The sequence below is a fragment of the Miniopterus schreibersii genome (genome assembly GCF_964146895.1).
Source record: "Miniopterus schreibersii genome assembly, chromosome: 11".
NCBI classification, from domain to species: Eukaryota; Metazoa; Chordata; class Mammalia; order Chiroptera; family Miniopteridae; genus Miniopterus; species Miniopterus schreibersii.
Window position 1 is genome coordinate 55,911,900 of NC_138111.1, and position 18,050 is coordinate 55,929,949.

The 18,050-nt window shown below is 35.8% G+C and overlaps 1 protein-coding gene across 2 annotated transcripts in view; it reads right to left on the minus strand.

Moving 5' to 3' along the window:
* Positions 1-18,050, minus strand: part of MLLT3 (MLLT3 super elongation complex subunit) — a 232,642-nt gene that overhangs the window by 61,364 nt on the left and 153,228 nt on the right. The gene's annotated exons all lie outside the window — the stretch shown is intronic.

Genomic DNA, 18,050 nt, shown 5'->3' on the forward strand with positions numbered 1-18,050 from the left:
AGATTCCACATATAAGTGAAATCACATGGCATTTGTCTTTCTCTGCCTGACTTATTTCACTCAGCACAATACCCTCTAGGTCTATCCATGTTGTTGCAGAAGGCAAGATTTCCACATGCCCCACTCTTAATAACTGTGGCGTATCTATGATTCATTGTTGCTGTAAGAGCCACCTATATAGTGCTATGACAAAAAAAAAAAAAAGAAAGCAGGGGATAAATAATTCTGTTGGGAGTACTGGGAAAAAATAATTCAGAAATTTACAGAGAATTGACACCTGAATTAAGTCCCTGAGGATAAGCAGTTAATACTAGAAAGAGAAGAATGAAAAAGTACTTGGAGACTAGAGACTAGAATGAACGAAAACAATGAGGGATCAAAGCACAGATTATATTTGTGGAGCAGCATCCAGCTTTGAGAGAGAGCTGGAAACATAGCCCAGGGTCACATAGTGAGGCCAGATCATATTAAATTTTAAATGGTTTTTTAATATAAAGAATAAAGACCCCGGCCAAAAATAAAATTATTCTCAGTTTGAGATTAAAAGCAATTATTTTGTTATCCAAACTTCAGCACTTAAAAAATATGTCTCCCATCCACTAGCAAAGAAAATAAAGAAACCTAACAGTTTAAATCTAACAGAAATAAAGATTTCACCTAACAGTCATCAAAGGAAAGGAAAAATCTTTATCAATTACTGTTGTGTGATCATAAGGAAAGAGTTAATTGCTGTCTATTTTGTTTCAAATATGTTACCAATTTTTTCACTCATGTAAATACCTCAAAATATATAACCTTTCTCTCTAGGCACAAAATTCAAGTCCACACTTAGAATATTTGTGAACCTCTATCATTAACAGTAAAAATAAGAAACAGAAGTAAATCCTGGAAGTGCGAAAATACACAGAATACTAAAAGAAGAGCTCTTTCTCACTTACTTCCCCTTTCTAACGCAACCAAAGGCAAATAAATGTTCAGATTTCAACTGGAATTTACATCTTCAGGCTTGCTTATTATGTTTCACTCTAACTCACCCACTTAAGGTCAATGATATGTAAACCAATCCTCTATTCCTTAAATATCTAACATGACACAAAAAATATAGTAGGCAGGGACTATGCTTTTCAGTTACATGCACAATCCACTTATTGGATCTATTGGTGGGGGAAGCATATATATGGATAATAGAAAGTAATACCCAAAATGAAAAATTATTGTTCTGCGTTAGTGGGATTATGTGTCTTTTCCTTTTACAATTTTTTTCTTACTTACTCAACAACAAAATGACACATACCAATTATTCCATTTTTTCCCTCTCAAGTGAGCATTTGGTTTCAAAATTCTAAAATGGATAGAGTTACAAAGCAAAGACATGGTTTTATGCATCAAAGTAGATAATTCCTTACAAAACATCTTAATCTGAGTCCTGAAAGCAGAACACTAAAGATAGTATTCATATTACTGAAACTACATTATTTTACAAATTCTATTACAAGACATTTCCTGCCATGTTAAGCAATACAATGAATAATTAAAATAAAGTATAATGGACAAACTAAATTAAGGAAGAACATTTTGAAATCTAATATCCCTGAGTTTTCTTTTTTGTTGTTGTTAACCGGTTTGTTGACTCACTGAGTTTTGGCAATTTGCAATCAGTATTCTAATTATGGCTTCCAAAAACGCAAGCATTGTTGTCTAATAGTCAGCCTTATGGAGTATTACAGGTATTTTTATAAATGTAACTTATAAAATATGTAAGTTTTAACCTACCAACAAATATTCTAATGTTAAGCATTAAAATATAGTAACATGTCAGCACGAACAAAAATAAAAGGACTTCTATAGAGGGGTTCTTCCATGATTTATTTTTAAAATCCTTTTGTAGTACAAACTGTAATTCTTAACACAAAGTACACAGTGGTAAATGACACAGGTTCTTGTGTCATAGAAAGTTCAAATTCTCTACTTAATTGCATACATATGATGTTAAGTACAAAACTCCAGAAATTTTATAACTTTTACACCCCATGTTGGTCTAGGTTTTTAATGCATACCAGCACCTTTTAACCCACCCAACAAATCTTGGTACAAGCAAGTGACCCAACCATTCTTGTTCCTTAACTTTACGGAAAATCTTTCTTTAAGCTGAGACAACTCAGAGCTAAGAAGGGAAACATATTCAGTAACAACACCCCAGACAAATAAAAATTTAGAAAATAACAAAAAGATGAGAGAATGGTTTCTGCTTCATAGGGTTACATTTTCTGTGATCAATAGCAAAGTACAAATGTATGTCACCTGACACCATATTCACACATGTCACAAATGCAAAACAAAGGCTGACATACAAAGTCAGGAATTAAATTGTTACTGAAACAGAATAAAAGCTTTCATTGAATTTCAGCCCATCTATCCCTTATATATTGGGAATCAAGTCACTGGCTTTTAAATTTTTTTACTGAGCTATTAATCTCAACATGAAGTGCCACTCAGCAGCACAGACTAATTACCATTCAATGTGAAGTTTACACATGTTGTATAATTCAAATTCTTTTTGCCTGAGGCTGATTAAGACAAACTGAATATCAATATTAGGGACAGCATGTGTGCATAATTCAAATCTCAAATATTTAAGGTGAATGACTGTTTAAATATAAATATACATGTGTTTGTACTAACTTTACAGCCTGTGAATATAGGGTTCGGTATTTTTTTTTCATCTACGCATGCTTCCTTGTTTTAATTTTCTGGAACAGAGATTGTATAATCTGTTATACATTTAATGTATAATCTCTTCTAATACTACTTGTCAGCAACCCAGGCTTAAGAGAAGGTGTAACTATTGGTCAGAATAAGGTTTTCTGACTATATGTGATTTTTTAATTTCCATGTTATCACCATGTCTTCTTTCTAGTACCATTGATAATACAAAGATTATTCTCTATCTCCTGTTTCTTCCTCTAGCTATCCTCTTAATTTTGGCCTCTGTCCTACTTTAATTGGCTTTTGCATTGTGTAAGATTTTTAGTTCATTCATATCTTATTCAGTGAAATTTGCATATGGACAAATAAACTCTCCTAGAAGAGATTTATTCATCCCAAACCAATAGTGTTTATTTGTCCAAGGTACATGTTAAAAGGACACTTCCTAGAAATTGTACCAAGAGATTATGCAGATAAAGAGGCTGGGAAAACCATGATAATCAAAGACTGGCCTTCAAAATAGAAGCCTCTTCCATAATGTCATTAAATGCTTGACAAATGGCACAGAAGGATGAAATACCATCTGAGGCTATGAATAAAGTATAAATATTCAGAATTCTGGAGAAAACAATGAACCTTGAATTTGACTTGCCTTCCCCCACTTCAATCCCAAATCCAACCCATTTCTCTCTCCTGAACAAGTCAGCTCTGGGGACCAGTAGGGAGTGAGTGGGGCCTGAAGAATGTGGGCAGGAATTATAGTCATCTTCAGAGAGGACTGGTGCAGGAGTGCTCTGTTCTGGGCTCCAAGCAAGACCCAGAAGAGTTCTGCATATAGATAACTGCACTAGTGTGGACAGCATCCCTGGCCCAAAAGGAGCTCAGGAGTCACTCAGTAGAAGGGAGATTAAGATTATACTCTACTCTCCAGGTTGGGGAGTGCAAGAAGACCAAAAGGAAGGCAAAGAGTCCTCCAGGCCAAAAAAATACACAACATGTCTTTGATACAGTGCAGGCTGAGATGCCTGTGCCTTTCATCATTTACAGGATACAACCACCTAAGGTCCCCTAAGAGCTCAATCTAAACCCTAATGCACATATATATAACATACCTAAGGGTGAGAGAGTGTAGGAGAGAGCAGACCTGACAGTTCTGCAGGACACCAATGAAATATCAGAGTCAAAAATAGTATAACTACTTAAGGAGAGTCAACTAGAGAAAAAATGTAATTTATACAGATTACAAAATAAATTAAAATTTAAAAAGTAAAGTCCTCAAGCTGAATAATTCAGCAGATACATTAAAGGAGAAGATAGACTATAACTGGTAGCATGAAGGGTCAACTGGAAGAAACCTCAAAGCATAAAGTAAAAATACAAAGATATGAAAATCATAATGGTTTTAAAAAGAAAGTAGACTTAAAGAACAGATCGAGGCAATCTAGCTAGCATACCAACCATAGGAAAAGTTCCAGAAGAGGCTCTAGAAAGAGAAAAAGGGAATGACAGAAGAGAGGCAATAACTAAAGTAATATGGAAAAAAATTTCCACGAACTAAGGAAAAGACTGGACTGTGACTCTCCAAGATCCAGGCAGGACTAATGAGAGAAAAGAAACATGCAAAAAACATTTGCTAAAATTCCTGAACTTTAAGGATAAAAGGAAAATCTTACAAGTTCCCAGAAAGAATCAAATTAACATTGAACTTCTCATTTGTAATACTGGAATAAAAAAAAGTAACATCTAGTCTGCTGGGAGAAAAAGCAACACAACTCAAACATCCTACATACACATTAAGTGTGAAAGAAACATTTGCCAAAATGTAAGGATTCAAAGAGTACATCACCCACTGCCCCATCTAAGGAAAGGACTTGCAAAGGAATTCAACCAAACAATAACTGAGTCAGGAAAGAGAATTTTATGTGCGGGAAAGTGGAGAGGAGACAAAACTGGGGTGCAATGTGCCTTGCCCTCTACACACAATTAAATCTTAATGGATAATACACTATGTGAAATATGTCATATAAGTGCTTAATATGAATTCCTAAAAGACTGAATTATTAGATGGGTACAAGATTTATCGGGATGGTCACTTAGTAAGTTATACAAGGTCTAATCACTGGGTGTACACCTTAAACTAATATTATACTGTATGTCAATTGTAATTGAAAAATAAAAAATAGCCCTGGTGAGGCAGCTCAGTTGGTCAGAGCATCATCCTGATATGCCAAGGCTGCGGTTCAATCCCCAGTCAGGGCACATACAAGAATCAACCAGTGAATGCATAAATAAGTGGAATAGCAAATCAATCTCTCTCTCTCTCTCAAAATCAATAAATTAAAAATATATTATAAAAAATAAAAATTAAAAATGATTTGGAAATAAACCTGAATTATCTCCATAGAAATTTAGGAATGCTAGAAGAAGATCAGTAAGTGTCAAGGTGAAGGAAAATGTTGGTATCATTTTTCATATTAAAGTAGGGAAAAATCAGATTATGAGCAATTGAAAGGGCAGGTGGACAATAATAAAATGGAACAGTACAGGACTGCCACATAAACAAGGGGAAACTAGGAAATGAAAATTGACCTGAAAATACAAGCAAAACTACAAAAACTGAAAAAAAGTCACAAATATACATAATGACAAGGTATAAAGTGATAAAATTAAGTATCACTCATTAGAATAAAAGAGAAAGCCAAATTCCCCCACTAAAAGATAGACTGTCAGACGGGGGTAAAAGATAAAAGTCATATACAGATTGTAAGAAGCACTTGAAATCGAAAGACTGAAAAAAAGTTTAAAACAGGAGGATGAGCCAAGAAATATCAGCTAAGCTCTCCCAAAAGAAAGTATGAGTACTATATTAATATCACACAATGTAGAATTCAAGGTTAGGAGGACCAAACAGCATGAAAAAATTAAAAGCTAAATTATACAAGGCAAAAGGTAATGAAATGTAAAAAACAAAACTTGAAAAATGTTTCATTGAAATAAGAAATCAATACATCATTGTGGAAAATGGACATATCTAACAAGAAGAAATCAGCACAGACATAATGAAACTAAAACAATCCAGAAACTTGGTTTAATAATGACATAAGACTTTCTATCTCTTGAATAAAGCTTACAATTTTTATGTGCCCAAGGAACACTGAAAAAAATCAATCATAAAATAAGCTTTAAAATACTCTTTTCAAAATGTTTGAATAGATTATGCAGTTGACCATACTCTAATAAAATTAGAAAAATAAAGACAAAGAAATCAGTCAAAAGAAAACAATAAAAAGAGCGTTTGAAATTTTAAAAAATCTAGAAACACAGCAAAACATATGCTCAAAGGAAAATGCATAGCCTTTGTTGCATTCATTTCCAAACAGAGAGGAGAGGAGTTGGGGAGGAAAGATGCACGTAGCACTCTGAGAAACTAGAAATAGATCCACAAATATGAAAACATTATAATATCAAATATAATGGAGAGCGTAAAAGAAGTAAATTGCACCAACACATACTCTTTGAAATAAGGGCCTTCACTGTATATTTAGGGTTCAAATTCTAAGGTAAAAATTACCAAGTTAATTCTGATTTAAAGGAGATCTACAATCTGTTTTTCAAAATCAATTAAAAGAGGTGAAGTTTCTTGAATTTAAAATCATCATCTACCATAAAAGAAATAAAATTAATGAGAGGATAGCAATTTATAAATATTTCAAAAAAAGTAGGTAAATACCAAAATAGTCAAACAGTTCAAAATGGTTGTGTGTGTGTGTGTGTGTGTGTGTGTGTGTGTTATGGGGGGGGAAGGTAGAGCACAGCAGACTACTGATGACTTTTATGAACTTTTTAGCACAATTTGACTTTGTACTATAAATGTTTTATTTAAAGTTAATATAAGACACTAAGATTGTGAAGCAGAAACCCAAACCAAATTTACTGAAACACCAAGGCCAACTAGAAGTGACAAGACCCAAAACTTAACATTTATTAGTTAGTCAATGGGTAAGAGACTAAAAGAACATTACGTAAGTGGAAGAAAAATGGCACTTGAGAATAGCAATGGGGGTCTTTCATTCAATAATAATCTAAATGGCCTTGGCCTGTGCATAAAAATAAAACAAAAACCCACAAACTATTTACACACACATAATAAAGAAAAAGAAAAGTCTTCTGTTACAGGACACGATGCTTCAAAGGATTTTATTTGTTTTGATTTCTTTAAATAATATTGTACCATTTTTTGAAGGTGACACTCCACCAGGAAATTAGAGAGAACTCTGAAATATACCCCCCACAGCTGGGCGGTGAGGCATTTCTAAGCCTGACAGGGAGGGGCAGCCCACAATTTTAAGGAATTGAACAATCACATCCTCAAAGTCCTCAATTTGCCTGGGTCTGTAAAAAAGACAGTCAATGCAGATATAACTATACCTACAGAAACACAAGTAAGTCTGCATTGTGCACAGTGACAAGATACAGCAATCACCTTATCAGTTAAGCATGAACCAGTAAGTAGCACGAAAGGGGGTCAAACAACATGCTAACCATTCAAGGACAGAATCCAGACGATAACAGATTCCCCTCAGTCACATGAGGCTGTGAGTTCTGCCGGTTCTTTAAGACAAATTCGCCTTCATAACATGTACAAAGAACAGTTACATCTGAGAACCAGGGAGCAAAGGAGACCCACGTGAGGACTTTCACGAGGAAGTCAGTATGGACAGCTGTTCTTCGTAGGACAATCGTCTGGTAGCAATGTGGTAGGGAGGCTGGAATGGGTGGAAGGTGAGAAAAGAGGCCACTTGGAGGGCTACTGCACCGTGTGTGTGTGGGGGGGGGCGCAGTGTAACAGCTTACTGAACGCATACTAGTCCAGACTCCGATGTTGGAGTTTTATAACAATTAACAATCTTTCGAAGTGTCTATTAGCCACATTTCACAATGAGGAGACTGATTCACAGAAACAAATGTAACCAAGACACACATGTAATTAGTGGTAGAACTGAGATTCAAGCTGAGGACGTCTGACCCTAACACCCATCCTCTAAACCACTGTACTCCTATCAGGTCGATTGGTTTCAAAACCAACTGCCAATCTTGCCAACATAATCCGAGCTGGAAATGAAGGGGGGAAGAGTAGAACAGGGAAGGGCTCAGTGCCCTGAACGAGCATGCCTGCAAGCCTAGGCAGAACTACGGAAAGGAACTTACGTTCAGTTCCAGTAGAGGGGGTACAACTTTTTGGTAGGTGGCAAATATTCTGAAATCAGAGGCTCTTCCCGTATACATTTCAAGTGGCTTAAACTTTGAGCCTTTTATTACCAAATAAATATTTTCAGCTTGACAGACATTAAGATACTTATATTCAGAGGGCTTATGCGATGCTGGAAAATCAACCTTTCATATAATGTCTCTGCAGAACACACTATCTCCAATTATTTTAAATCACATCACAAAATACCTGTAAAATACTACATCTCACCTCACATATGCTTTAAAAATCAATGTAAATATCTGCCACACTACATAATTTGAAATGATAAAAATTTTTAGTGCTCAAATAAAACAAATTTTAAAGCTACAAAATAAATGGCTGTACAAGAAAGAAAATATGATAACAGCATACACATCTTAGCTATGAACAATCATTTTAACTAGTCATAACCATAAACAATGTTTACCAATTTTCAACTTTTAGAAATTAATCTACTCAGCTCAAATACTTGCTAAGTGACTTACATTTCCTTGTCAGTAAAATGGAGACCATATTACTTATACTATTATCAAGGTCAACTTGATAATTAAATAAGTTTAATATATGTAAAGTGCCTTTGTGTATATATGTATTATAATATAATACAGCCCTAGCCGGTTTGGCTCAGTGGTTAGAGTGTCAGCCTGTGGACTGAAGGGTCTCGGGTTTTGATTTGGTTGCAGGCTCCATCCCCAGCCCAGGTCCAGGCACAAGTGGGAGGCAACCGATCCATGTATCTCTCTCACAAGGATGTTTCTCTCCCCCTCCCTCCTTCCCTTCTACTCTCTCTGAAAAAGCAATAAAAAAATATCCTCAGGTGAGGATTTAAATATATATATATGTAATGTGCTTGGCACATAGAAGAAACTACGTGTAAGTACTTCCGATTACTACCACTACGGTTACAGCTACTACAGACAAGCGCATAAAACTTAAAATTTGTATTACATAATGCAATGTTATCAACTGTGACAATGCAAAAGTAAATATCTGGATGGCAAACTGAAGGTAGAAACAGAATTGGAGAAGGGAAAGAAACTCCAGGATACCCTGAGCTTACAAATTTGAGAATGAAGAGAAACTGTCCGCAGTTGGCAGAACAAGAAGAGAGTTTTATATTCAACATCTAGAAAGTTATATCCAAGACAAGAACTGAAACGGTGTCGTATTGGGAGGAAAAGGGGATGAAGCAAATGAGCTAGATTCTCGTGTAGCAATAGAAGCATAAAGTTTGGAAATTTCTGGCAGTAACCCTAGAACTTTAAAAAAAATCCATCAATCAACAAATAAGAAACAGTTCATTTCCTTCCAGGAAGTAGGAAGGAGATTGGGGAAGAATACAATATAGAATTTCTAGTTTTTGCTAAGTACTATCTATCCTTTTCTATTTAATTCTTTTAAACCATGTACATGCATTATTTTGATATAAATTTCTTCAATCCCCCTAATATATTTTATATTCTCCCAAGAATAATCCTTTATTAAAGTCAAGTAAGTAGTTTAAAATCTTCCTTCCAAAAACACAAAACAATGATCAGGCCCACAGGGTTTATAAGAAAGTTCTAGTAAAAGACCATTTCAATTTCACAGAAACTCTTCCAAACAATGGAAAAGAGAACACATTTCTCACTTTATATGACAAATATTATCAAAGTAACAAAACTTGCCAAAAACCCCCCCAAAAAACTAAGAGAAAGAAAAATACAGACTAATTTCACTCACGAATATAGATGCAAAAATTCTGAATAAAATATTATCACAATCCAATTATGACTGGCAGGGGGGTAGATGAATGGGGGGATGGAGGAAACCACCCTACTAGAGCAAGCCCACATTGGTTTTTATCGAAAGAACTCAAGAGTAGCTTAGCATGGCAAAAATGCTTGTCAAGCACATTAACAGATTAAAGAAGAAAAAAAATGTCTGCTGCTCTCAAGAGATGAAAAAACATTATCTGATAAAAATAAAAATCTATGTGTTTTTTAAAAACTCTTAACAAAACAAGACTAGGGAATAAATTCCTTAACTTGGCAAACAGTAGCTGTTAAAATCTCATACAAACATTTCAAATGATGAATTATGAGAATTATGCCCTTTAAAATCAGGAACTTTTATACTTAATATTTCACTGGTGGTCCTACTGACACAAAACCACAAAAGGCAGGGGACGGGAAAGACAGGAAAATTGAAAATAAAAATATGTGAAAGGTGAAGGGATTGAGAAGTACAAACTAGCAGTTACAAAATAGTCACGGGGATGTAAAGTACAGCAAAGGGAATAGAGTTAATAATACTGTAATAACTATGTATGGTGTCAAGTGGGTACTAGATTTATTGGGAGAATTAATGTGTAAGTTATGTAAATGTCTAACCACTACACTGTACACCTGAAACTAATAAAACATTGAATGTCAACTGTAATTTAAAAATTTTTTTAAGAAAGATATATGTCACTACTCATATATGATATGATTATCCACGAATAAAAACAAAAGAACCTATACAAAAAAATGACTGGAATTATTAAGTTTAGTAAGATAAAAGTAATATCAATATGCAAAGGTAAACTTCATATTACTCATTAGCAATGAACAGAAAAAAAATTAATGTTCTATTTACAACAATAATAAAAATATAAGGTAACTAGGAATAAATAAAACATAAAACTAGCTAGACTTTTATCAAAAATACTTTAACACTTGAACAACTTTAAAGAAAACCTAAGTAAACTGATATACTAGGTTCATGGATAAGAGCACCCATTATCCACAGATGCAATGTAATTTCAACCCAAATCCTAATAGAGTTTTTCAAAGCACTTAATTCTAAAATGTATATGAAGAAAAAATAAAAAAAATTTTAGAAAGTAAAATGTGTATGAAGAAAAAAGGATTATGTAATAGAATTTGTCACACTATACAGCAAACCACATTATAAAATTATAGCTATTACAACACTGGCTCTGCTACAGAGATCAACAAACTGACCAAAGGAACAGAAATGAACCACATCTCCCCAGCAGATTCATAAATATATGAAAGTCTGACCTTCGACAGGGTAAGCCCTGTAGATCTGAGTAAAGCACAGACAACTAAATAAAATGTGCTGGGACTGATTTTCTATATAGGAAAAAATTTAAATTAGACTCTTACCTCATACCATGCATAAAATGAATTCCAGATGTTTGAAAATATTTAAATGTTAGACAAACTTCTCAAAGGTGTTGAAAAATATATAGGAGGTTATCTATATGGAACTTGGGTTATAGAAGAATATATTAAATGGGTGACTAATAGAACTAACCATAAATTATCTGACTACATGAAAATTAAGAATTTCTGTCTACCAAAAAACAAAGAAAAAAATGACGGAAGTAAAAATACCACAAAATGGCTAAGTAGGAAAAGTTGCCTGTGGTAAATATAACCAACAATGGAATCTTATCTCCAGAATATAAAAAGAACCCCCAAAAATAAATAGAAAAATAAGCAGAATACGTGAACATTTTAAGAAGAACCATAAATGGCCACTGAAGTGTATGTTCAGCCTCATTACTACTAATCACTAAAATGCAAGATAAGATCATGATAAGATACAACTTCAAGTCTACTCAAATGGCACAGATGAACAAGTCTGACTAGAAAAAGAGCAATGGAATCTCTTTACATGTTGCTGACCTAGGACTCTAAATTGTTACAGCCGCTATATAAAATAACGAAAAAAGTGAAATATGTGAATGTCCTATGACTCAGCAATTCCATTTGCAGATATATACGCTAAAGCTGTATTTCTCTAAATGTGGTTAGGGGACCAGCAACATCAGTATTACCAGAATGCTTATTAGAAATTCAGATTTTTAAGCTCCATCCAAGACCTCCTGAATAAGAATCTGTGCAACGGAGCCCAGATTGAGAATTCTCATTCTTAAATTAAATGGTAGGTATATGGTGTTTGCTTTAGAATTTACATATAAAACACATATAATGCTCATATGTGTCAATGATAACGTAACAACATTTTTATTTTAAGTAAAGTTCAAAATTCCTGATGTCAGGAACCTTATTGTCCAGTAAGAGAAATGCACATTGTGACTCAACGGACACATTTATTAGCTGCTCTGAACAAAGTATACGCATCCTCTTGTTTAATCCTTTAAGAATCCTGTAAGATAGGTTCTTAGCAAAGAACGGGCAATCAAACATGTGCTGAGTGAGTAAGTGCTTGAATAATTTTATAATACAAAAATCAAAAGTTAGATTATATGCTATGCATTGTGAGTTAAATGAAATAACATAGATGATTAACTCTATTAATAGAAAGGATAATGAAAAAAATCACTTTCTCTCTCTCGAGTTATTTCTGGTCAAAGGTGTAGAAACTAACAAATTACAGGGTGGAGTTACTAATACAACATTTCTATATTACCAGGATTTCCATTTGGTGCTTTAAAAAAAGCAGTTAGCTATATGCAAGGCACCAATGTTCTTCAGGGTGGGAGAAAAGCAAAGCTCTAGTAATAGAAAAAATTACCAAGGCTAAAAAAAAAAAAAATCGGTGACACATTCAGTCTATGCACTCTGATAAGAACTAAAGTTTTAAAAGTGCCAAGTCAGAACTTTTTTTTCATTGAATACATATTAATGTAGAAAAAAACCCCACTTGGGGGAAAGGCTGCCTTACAAAATTATTTCCATCCTTCACAAAAAACTATTTCCCTTCACAGGGCTCCCACTTATGTATATTTTTTCTTGTTTTTTTAAATTTGGTTCACTTTTCTGTCCTCCTAGCACCTAGAATCATGACTAGCTCCTAAAAAGACACATTCTAAGTATTTGTCTTTGAATGAATTTATACCCTTATTGAGCATTTATTATATAATACACGCCAGGGGATGCCAGATGAAATATGTTATAGTCCCCACCCATGCAGAACTAATACAATGATTAAATCAAAACAAAACGTGTCCTTTCTCTTCCTGAACAATTCGGTCCAAAAGCTACTGGACGGGGCCAAGCAAAGTAGGCAACACGAGTGGAGAAGAGCATGGTGATGTGAGGTAGAGCATCCATGCAGTGGCCCAGAGCCGCTGAATATGGGCTGCTCTTTGAAGAGATGGCTGTACCTAGGGTTGGGACAATGGAAGTACATCTTGTAGTAATAAGTCAGGAAGTATGCAAAGACTGATCAGTACACAGAAGCCAGATTGAAGGGGTTTCCATGGCAAATCAGGACAATGTAAGCAGGAAAATAAATAACAGTAGTAATGGATTATAATCCATTGGAAAAAATAATATATCCATAAGTCTACGATGATATAATAAATACAAGAATAAACATAAGTTTGAGGAGGAATCGGATTTGTACATTTTCTCAAAGTACCAACCAATACAATACTCGTTATTTACAAAGGGGGAAAAAAAGTAATTTACAGTGGAGACACCTGACAGACACCATCTGAATCAAATGATCAGAGCAACTTCACAGTAGTAATGGTACAACAGAAATCACAACCACGTGACTGGGTGCAATGTGAGCAGTCCAACATCACTTATATAATATTCCTGCCAAAGATGTATAGCATGAATCTAGTCCTGAGAAAATATACAAACCCAAATTGAGGGTCATCTACTAAATAACTGTCTTGAAATCATCAAAAATTTCAAGTTCATGAAAGTCATGGAAAGATGAAAGAACATTTCTTGGTTGGAGGAGACTAAAGAGACATGACAACCAAATGCTGCATATAATTCTAGACTGGATCCTTTTGGTACGCAAATAAAGGAGTCCAGTGAAATAATCCTCCAAATTTGAATGGGACCAAGGAGTAGAGCTGTTGTAATGTCCCAGTGCTAATTCCTGACTTTGATAGTTGCATCACGTTATTTTATATATATAAAAGAAAATGTGCTTGTTTGCAGGAAATAAACACTAAAGGATTCAGGGTTGTTGGAGCATCATGTTGGCAACCTACTCTCAAATGGTTCAGGTAAGAAAAACTCCTTGTACTATACTTGCAACTTCCCTCTATGTTTGAGATCATTACAAAACTTTAAAAAACTATAAGCTAAATAATAGTATTTTGTAGAGCCTCATGTCTCAATCTATGCACAGTGGACTAAGGCAGCTGGGAAGGGCATCAAAATTAGAGGGTGTCCAAGAAGAGTCTGTTCAATTCCCTCCACTTGGTTCTCTCTCCAAGGACCCATATCACACTGAGCGGACCTAAACTGCACCACATTCTCCTAAGAGGAGTCTAAATGCCATTGCAAAAGGAGCCGAGGCTCTCTTACACAGATTTACATTTGCCAGCTGAATCAACACTTCCTAACACAGAGCAATCTCGGTTTTCGAACATCTCCGTGGACGAACATTTCGGGTTACGAACGCCATAAACCCAGAATGAAATGCTTCGGTTTTAGAACATGCCTCGGAAGTCGAACATGCCACACGGCTTCCGCTGAGGGCAAGATCCTGAGGCCTAACTGTTGCCTGTGGATCCCTCGGTTTTCGAACGTTTCAGAACCTGAACGGTCTTCCGGAGCGGATGACATTTGAAAACTGAGGGACCACTGTTACAAGGAAAGGCAGTGGTTTGCTTTCGAAAATGCCAAATGAGGCTGCAGTTTTATAACACACACAAAAACAAAACACACGTAACCTGAAGTCCTAGTCCTTCTCCTCTCAATTAAAACTGATTCTTTCTGTTGAAAATACAGACTATAAACGTGTAATATAAATTCAAAGATGTATCTGCAAACAACCTATCTATGGCTTATTTGGGAAAATCTGCCCCACTTTTAGGATCTGTTGTAGAAATAAGACAAGTTTACATACATTCATTTTGACCATCTAACAGATTTACGCGAACAACCAACCTTCCAAAAGAGAAAATTTTTTTTTGCCATCCTTGGACTTAGAAGCCCTCAGAGCCTGACTGAGGTGAGATGGAAGCAGGGTCCAATAACAGTTTGTGCCACCTCCCTAAAACAAGGAGATGCCTTCATGTGCTGCAGCTTTCTCTCCTAAAAGCATACCAGGGCAGCCTGGACTAAACAGCTAAAAATTTCTCTTTGTTTTGTTTTCTTTATTTTTAGGAAACTGACCTGGGTTATTTTAGGCCTCTGAGAAGATGGCAATGTATGAATGTATTAGCTCCTGAAATTGACTGAGGGTAGAGTTTGGTATAAAGAAAAAAAATCCAGTATTCATTCATGGTATACCTGGCATGTGGCATTAAGTGTGGCCCATAGTAGTGTACTCAAATATTTTTAAAGTACTTATACATCCTCAGAATGAGGCAAGCATTAAGCTAAAACAAACAAACAAAAGAAAAACCACTTGGAGGAAAATATTTATTTTTGTTTTATTAAACACCTAGAGCTTCCTGGGCAGGAGGTGGGAGGAATACAGGTTGGTACCTGAAAATTAGAAATAGGACAAGACTTAGGAAGGTCTTCTCAACTTGATTTTCAGAATCAGGAGACATCAGTTTTGTTCAGGGAATTTCGATCTATGAAGCAAGAAACGAAAGGATAAAAATCTTCTGCCAGAAGCCTTACAGGGATTGAAAAGCATCTTGGATTTTCTGAGCCTGTCTTATCTGTCCTAGATTGAATTACTTTGAACCAGTTTTAAGTCATGTATCCTGATTTTGGGGGGGGGGGGGGGGTAGATGAATCAAAACAGCTTCTCCAAAGAAGAGTGAACCAGTCTCAAGCTGATTCTAATAAAGTGTATTACCATCCAACTTTCCAACCCTGAGGAGAAAATCTTTTAATATCTTAGCACTCAAAGAATCACCACTACCCCGTGATTTATTTGCATCTCTACTTTCAAAACCTGGTAGATTACAAAGTTATTTGTTGACTTTATTATAGTCTTTTTCAGATGCTGTTGATGCCAAGAAAAACCACTTCTAAAGTCATATATACCCTTGTTATTCTGATGAAAAAAATGACTACAAAAATTATGCTTTCCTCTAATTTACGGAAAATGAAACGTAACCGATCCCCACAGATAGGTGGATGCTGGCTTAAGAAAGTTTGGGTGGTGAGAGAGTGGGTTGCTAATTATCATTTTCTCCACACAAATTGGATTTTCAGAAGCAAGAGAAACACAGAGACCCTCAGCCTATGAAGCAAAAAAAACAAAAGGATCCAGGCTGCTGCCAGCAACAAGCAAGCTGCTCCACTCAGCAGTTTATCCAGCTGCCTTCAGGAAGGGGACTCAGGCAGGATTACTCTGATGGTCAGTCCTAAGGCAACTAAGAGAAGCAGCCCTGGGCATCTGTCTTATTTCTAACTCCGTCTCTTTTAATTTCATTTTCAAAAGAAAACTACCATCACTCTACGTGAATATGTTATTGTAAAACAAATATGCAAGAACCCTGAACAAAAACCCTGACTCAGGGATCCCTTGCCTGACTAATCATTTCAGTACCTGATGCCTTAGCTTACTCATCTGCAGCTATAAAACTGTATGTATATGTAGGTTTTCTCTGTTTTATAAATGAGGAAACAACCAACAGAGATGAGTCATCTGTCCAAAGTTACACAGCTACTAAGTGCCAATGTCAGCACCTGAAAAAAAACAGGCTCGTTTCATAACAGAGTGTGTCCTTTTAACTGCTGTGCTCCGTATGTTCTCTTCACCAAAAGGAATCACATTAGGTATCCAGAAAATCGAGCGGAGAGGAAGCTTCTACGTGTCTCAACAACTCATACGGGTTTGAGTGTCACCTTCAAGGCTGGTCAGTCAAGTGCAGCATTGGCTTTGTGCCTGGGAGACAGTCACCCTGTACTGCTCTGCAGGGCAGAGGCACATCCATCTCTAACCTCAATGCGCTTTCTTTTTTAAGAAAAAGTAAATCAGAATCAAGATTTAACTATAACATTTTTTGAATCAAAAAGAAAAAAGAACTGAAGCCAAAATTGGGAGTATGTACATAAACCACAAAAATCACTTGAGGAGAAGAGTAAAAAAGAAAGGACGGATCAGAAAAGGCGATCCCAGGACACAGAGTGGATGGATGACAAGGGAGAGAGCACCAGGAACCTGACCCCAGCTGGGAAAGGGCGTGATGGTCAAAGAAACGAATGGCTGTCTGACCACTATGCTGAACACCTGAAACTAATAAAAATAATAGTGAATGAAAATGATAACTGGAAAAAAAATTTTAAATAAATAAAAAATAATAAAAGGAAAGAAAAAAGAGTAGGAACAGATCTAGGAAGAAAAAAATATATATAGAAGAGATACTAAAGAAGTAAGACTCAACGAGACCAAGTTCCAGCCCTAACTCTGGGGCTCTATGAAGAGTCAGAGCAGAATAAAGTGAGTCTTCAGACTGGAACAGAGTGGAAGGCAGTCTTATTAATGGGGACTGTCAAGATCTAGAATATCCCTGACCTGGAGTTAACTGATGCTCTCTTCACCCGAGCACTCAGAGCTCAAAATTATCAGAAAGGAAAATTCCACTTAGTTAATCTTTACTTAAAAAAATAGTAAATTGCTATCCATTGTGTGATTCCCAATATCGAGGGCTACATTACTCAACTGGTCTCCCAGTTTTTGTGACCATGCCCTTTCAAAGGGTTAGCCTGGTCTCATAGTACTGACGTTTGAAGCACAGTAGTCTTATTAAAAGTCCTCTTGCTCCCTGTGCTTAAGCCAGACCTTTAGAGACATCTATGGATGTTGGAGAATAGTGTCATAAGCGAAAACCCACAAAGCAGAGTGGCAGGACAAGAGGCTGGCCTAACCCTTCGAAAGGACATGGCTATTCCAAACTGACATACTCTGAGAACAAACTTTCAGGAACTTTTTATTTGTTACTTCCCCAGGTCACTACTGTCCAGACTATCTCAGACAAGACAGCTGTGTTCTACATCAAAGTCTCCTTTTTGTCTAAACCTATAAACAGAGCCACTACTGTACATGGTTGTCCAGACTGTACCCTGCACAAGGATGCTTGTCAATGGAATGACAAGTGGAAATCCAGCCGCGCTACACCAGCCACACTCTGTTCCTTGGACTGGGGCGTCATGAGGCGAGAAGTGAAGGCACTTATTTCTAATTTGCCCAAAGACACATC